Here is a 6,779-nt window from a genome sequence, read left to right as displayed (position 1 = left end):
GATGGATATATAAAGGAATACATTTATAGTTACTACATTACAGACTGGAATACTAAGTAATTTTTCTAAAGGAAGAAATAATGAAAACATTAGGGAAAAGGATTAGATTGAGAGAGAAATAAAAGGAAATGAGTAATTAAAGTCTAAATAAACCTCCACAGTAACAACCAGCCTTTACATCAAGTAAAATGTCTTGTGTAATCAGTAAATCCCACACGCAGTGAAGAGGCAGGAGGAAGCAATCCTACAAGTCTCTGCAGATACTGTGAAATGCTTCATCTATTGTTCTGTATGTGAGAGCTCTTTGTATGAGACTGTTTAATCATGAGTGCAGAGAAAAATCAGTAAAGAAGCACTGAGGGTCCAACCATAGTTTCTGGGTCCCATCATTTTCTTCAGTGTTGGGCAGGCTGTAGCTTGGTTCTGCATTTATTTCCCTTTAAAGTGGTTAACTAGATGAAGTGTACTTGGTACTTACTGAACTTATACAACTGTAGATAGACCTATTAAAAGCTTACACTCCCTTAGTCTCTGTTTAGCTAACAAAATTCAAAATGTATGCCCCAAATGCACATAAACTATTTCACTGACCAAACTTTTTTGACATCTTGGATCATTCCATTGGATTTGGAAACACAAATAGGCTTAGGAAGTAGATCTTCAATGATCTGAAAGTGAGAGATCTGACCAATGGACTCCAACAAGCTTCTTAGATTTGCTTTCTTTAACTCAGTGGTACTGCATCTGAAATTAACAGCTTCTTGGGAGTTTGCTAGAGAGTTCTATCCCAAAACATCTTGTAGAATGCTATCTAAAAAACTTTGTCATCAGTAGGTGGTGTTAGTGACAGGTCGCTTACATATCTGATAGCTTTCAGAACCACTAAGCAAGAGAATAAAAGGGAATAGCCACAATCCGACTGCTTTGGGGGAAAAAAGGATTGGCCAGTGCAGTACACATCACTGAGGATCCAGATCCAAGCAAGAATCACAGAATCAAAGCAAACAAGTGATGCACAATACAGTGGCTCACCGCTCACTGGCTGATGCCCCACCAGTCCCTGAGCAGTGATCAGCAGGCCCCATCCAGCTCCCCCCAGTTTATATACTGGGTATGACGTTCTATGGTATGGAATATCCCTTTGGCTAGTTCAGGCCAGCTGTCCTGGCCCTGCTCCCTCCCGGCTTCTTGCTCACCGGCAGAGCACGGGACAATGAAAAGCCCTTGCCTTAGGGTAAGCACTGCTCAGCAACAACTGAAACATCAGCATGTTATCAACATTATTATCACACTAAATCCAAAACACAACACTGTACCAACTACTAGGAAGAAAATTTACTCTATTGCAGATGAAACCAGGATAGCAGCATAACCCTTAGTTGCTAAGTATCAGTTCTGTACTTACTATTTTATATATGTTAAAGGTCATTATCTATTAATGATTTAAAAATGCACCAGAGTACCACACAGTTTTTTAGGAAAGGAACAGCTGTAAATTCTGAGGCAATCTGGGTAGGCAAAGTCACTAGTCCTGTTACTCTTAAGATTTTTCATGAGTACTATATTAATCTTTAAAAAGAAAAGAACCAAAAAAAATAATATTTTTTCCCAAGTATGCCCATTCACAGCCTTGAAAAGAGTGAAAAAAATATTTTAAATTACATTTTCTTTGTAATTTTTTTTCTGTGGTAATAATCTTTTATCTCAATGTATTGTTAGCATAATGACATTCTTCAGTTACTAAATTAGCAGAGGCAGGTGTCCAATGGAGAAAAATGAAGGTGCAAGATAAGGCATTGCAATGAGGAGGTAAATATTAGAAAAGCCAGTTTTAGTGGAAATTTATATTTGAAGGTTACCCTTAACTGTATTTTCTTCTGCAAGTCATCAACAGTCAAATAGCTTACAGTCAATGCATTCACTGTGATCACTATTTAAAACTAATTAGAAATTAATGAGACTACAAACTGGGCAGGAATTAGGGTGGTAGAAAAATACAGTCCGTGTTAATTATACTTTAGTTCTAAATCATCTACGCAGAACTTCTGAGTTAGGCAGAATTCTAACAGGAACTTCAGTCATCAGAGGGATGTCATGATAATTTGACCTTTACACCTCTAATTCGAAACTTGCAAGTTAAAATATTGCTGTTCAATGACCATCTCCATAGTATTTCCAAAATTGACCTGGTAGCTCCTTTCTGACCTGAGGGCTCCCTAAAAGCAGTTTGTTTCATGACGTCAACATCTATAGCAGCCTAGATTCCTGTATAGTCAAAATGAAGAGGAATAGGCACATGCAGGGTCTAGTTTGCTGAAGAAGATACTTAAAACAGGTCAGTCAAATCAGTCCTTCAATTTGTCTGTGTGTTTCCACTTGCTTTAGCGGGAACTCAGAGACACTAATTCAGATCAAAATCTCTATAGTTAGAGAGACTGAATCCTATTCCCAAACCCCTTTATTTTTTCTACGTATTTAGAAAATTTAAAGTCCCGGAAAATAAATGTTGACTTTTCTGCAAGCCCCCCAGCCAGGCTCTGTAAATGAAGGCAATCCTTAGGCAAACTTCCCAGTGGAGGTCCTAAACTAACAGGCATTTTCAGCTGGAATTCTATACACCAACAGGAATAAGGGTCTCGTAAAACTCAGGAGGAATTACTTTGTGATGTGGCAAAGGAGTTACAATTAACACAACCTCCTACCGTAATGATGGAATGGCTAGGGTAATTGCTCTAGAAGCTATATAGACCAAGGTTCAGTTCTTCTCTAGTACAAATACGCCACATACGTGTGTGGCTTTTTTTCAGATCGCCTTTCAAGGTCACCATGAACACCCACACACACACACACACACACACCCCACCCCGTACTGTTAAAGACTCTTACATTAGTACCCACTGCTCCACTTGGGGCTAAGGGAAAGATTTAACCCACTTATTTTCATACCTAAAGCAAGCATTTAGTGAAAAATAATACTGTAAGTCAGAGAATGATTCATAGATTCTTTTTTTTTTTCAATACTACCTTAAGTTGCCTGAATTCAGTCATAATTCTTGGAACCAAAACTTTCTCCACACTTGAATATAAACCAAAATGGTGAAGTGAATTGTAGTCTATTCACCCTCACCTAAGTTCTGTTAAAATTCAAATTCAAAGTTAAACATGTCTGATGAACATAACACAAGGCAGCCATTGTCCTTTTACAGTAAAATAAAGCTGTTTTTAAAAGTTTCTCAGGTTTTGGGAGAGGTTAAGGGGGAGAAGTAAGGGAAGGGCGGTGTGATAACTAAAGCAGTTGCCCAGAAATATGAAACATGTACTCAGTTCCCTCAAATGGCTCAGAGTTCTGGGACCCATATCTCCAATTGCTGCAAAAATCTTAATTTGAATCCTATTCAATTCTATTCCTTTGTTATAAGCTGAGTGCATATATAGTCAGGATTAATAGATTCAGGAAATTAACTCTCAGCCCTTCATGAATCTGAATATTAAACAATCCATTGGTCATTCTGTAGTCAAAGCAAAATTTCTTACTTTCCATAGCACTGGTTGCTGAAACTTGTGGAAAAGAGAATCCGATTTTTTTCACAGGTGAAAATGAGAATTAATTAATTTTTGAAAAATAATATATTCAACATTTAATTCTTTTTTTTTTTTTTTTCTTGGTAAGTATTTTCCAAATGGAAACACAAAAGTTGAAAAGGTTGAAACAAAGAGAGAAGTTTTAAACAAAGGAGATTATACTCTTTAACAACAAAATTCCTATTTACTTCAATGCAATCAGCATGGAACTGACATCCTTGTACTGAACTAAGATCCACCAATGCCTTCCATTTCCAATACACTAATCTCATATTGATTAAACTGTATCTTCTTCTCAGTGGACCAAAACTTTTCATAAATTCAGGCAAATTCTTCACCTTTACAGGTTTTACCCTGGGGTTGTTATTGAAGGTGAGATTTTTGCTTTTTTTTTATTTTGGTGGGTTTTTTTGGTAAAGTTTGCTACTAGTCTGAGAATTAAAAATGAAATTGCTCTTTAAAGGATCAATTTACAACTGAACTTTACTGCTTGGCCCATTTGGAAATTTTGCATCTATCATCCATCAATGTTATTTCCACTCAATAGTACAACCAGAAGTTAAAAAGGAAACACTATATTCATGTAAAATTAATTAAGTTCAACCGTGACCTCATTACATTGATGGAGTGTAGTGCAGCTACCTGAAAGCAAAACAAATTTATTTTGATTAAATATACTTCAATTTATACAAACAACATATTTCACCCAATTCATTGGATTTCAGGTACATACAACTTTTATTCTAAAGTTCATATAGTACTTACAACATGATAAAATAGAGTTTCTTCTTTCTCTTGGTTTTCTTTTTAGGCCATTGATTTGCAGAAAAATACTGCATGATCAGTTCCTTGGCAGAATTTTAATTTAATCAGATTTAATTTTAAAGTTCGTACATATTTTAAAATATATACTAAAACCATCAGAATATGATCTACTGTCACTTTTAATCCTGTAAGAAAATTTACCATCATTCCTCACGGGGAAAACTGAATAGGAAATAGTTTTTCAAATTCAATAGAGCGTTTGGAATTTTAGGAACATTCATAGGTGTTAATGATACGTGGCACTGTAACTCTGGCCCCTGAATAACTAAATTGATAGGGCATATGAAGTATGAAAGTATTAAATCCATCATAGAAGGAAATTAATCCAGGTCTTCTACATCTCAGTTAAATACCCTTCCTACCCAGTCACTTATTATTCTGGGGTCTCATTTGTTCTCTCTTCCCTGCCCAAGACCTGGGAAATTTTTCCAGAAGTATTTCATCAAAACCAATTCATCAGAGCAAAACAGCTTAGTTTGAAGAAAACTGCATTTTCTGAGGACAAAATCACTTTACTGAAACATTCCCAGTGGCTGTTTGTCACCACCTCTGAGACTTATTTTGATTGTTATATGCAAAGATTTCTTCTTAGCTTAATGCACAGATGTAAAAAAAAAAAAAGAAAAACAGTGAAAGAAAGTCTGTGGTGCTAGCAATACTTTGCTCATGAACAGAACTTGCTGAAATAAATGTTGCCTCCAGTTTATAATGCATGCTTCAGGTTATTTTTTATTATTTTAAAAACATTAAACTTGATATTGAGTTATACACTGGACATGATATGCACATAAATTAATTTTAAGTTTCTAACTAGATCTTCTGAAGAATGATAGTAAGGCAGCATAGCCTAATGTTTGAAGCAGAGGAGGAGGAAAGATTTAATTGAAATGCTAGTTCTGCTCAGAATTTGTTGTGGTGTCCTGGATATATTACTGATATCTTACTTTCCACATCTGAGGGAAGAAAGTAATAATATGAATCTCAGAAAGGCAGTGAGATGATCTATTCACTGATGAGTCTCAGAGCAGTAAAATATTCACTTGTACAGCTCTGCAGGAAAGTCCAGTGTTATTCTAAAATAATTGTACCAATTATCAAATAGAGTTAATACGGCATTTCTTATGTCTTTAAAAGGATACTTTAGGAGCACACTGTGAATGCAGGCACTACTGATCTCCAAAATTTCATTTTTGTGAAACTAGACCTTAGATTTAGATGGGAGACAATGTAATTATAGAAGATACTACATCACACATGAAGTGTCATTTTGTCACATCGCAAAGACATAGTAAAGTAATAATTAATGCCTTATATAGCTAGTTATATAGTGCTGAAGAGCATGGTGAGAAAGGTGCTTTGGATCCCCCAGCATAAGAAGGACATGGACCTGTTGGAGCGAGTCCAGAGAAGGGCCACAGAGATGATCAGAGGGCTGGAGCACCTCTCCTGTGAAGACAGGCTGAGAAAGTTGGGGCTGGTCAGCCTGGGGAAGAGAAGGCTCTGGGCAGACATTACAGCAGCCTTCCAGTACCTCAGAGGGACCTACAAGAAAGCTGGAGAGGGACTTTTTAGTCATAGGACAAGGGATAATGGGTTTAAACTGAAAGAGGGAAGATTTAGGTGAGCTATAAGGAAAAAATTATTCACCATGAGGCTGTTGAAATGCTGGACAATGTTGCCCAGAGAAGCTGTGGATGTCCTGTCCCTGGTAGTGTTCAAGGCCGGGTTGGATGGGGCTTTGAGCACCCTGGTCCAGTGGAAGGTGTCCCTGCCTCTGGCAGGGGGGTTGGTACTAGATGATCTTTAAGGTCCCTTCCAACCCAAATCATTCTATGAGTCTACATTTCTATGATTGGCATCAGTGTACTTCAAATAATTATGCTATATATTTTTAGACAGCTGTGTAAATAAATACAGTGCTGTTGTTACTTGTCTCATCAAAAACATTGTCAAAAACATGACAATGACAAGAACATTCCATGCAAATCACTAACATAAAATAAAATATACACCTTGAGACTGATAAATGTTCCCTACTATATTTTACTGTGTAATTCTAGCACTCAGCAGCCTTCAGCTTTTCTGTTAACACTTGCAAATTATGCCAGGACCAAAGAGGATGCATGTCTGATTTGCTGCATAGTTGTGGGATGTGTAGAAAGCCAGAGAGCTTTTCTTAAGAAATGCCACCATTACTTTTAGAGAAAAAAAATATATTTGACAGCTGAGCACTGGCATTTTTTTGGTCATGATACAGCAAGTGAAGAGGAGAATTAAAGTGTCTTTGGCTAGTGTTGTTCCAAAATGGAAAATTTCTTTCCTTTCCTCTAATTTTGTAGAACAGTTAATATTGTCTTACCTCCAACCAAACT

The sequence above is a fragment of the Falco punctatus genome (genome assembly GCF_963210335.1).
Source record: "Falco punctatus genome assembly, chromosome: 2".
Taxonomy (NCBI): domain Eukaryota; kingdom Metazoa; phylum Chordata; class Aves; order Falconiformes; family Falconidae; genus Falco; species Falco punctatus.
Note: the sequence above shows the minus strand (reverse complement) of the source record.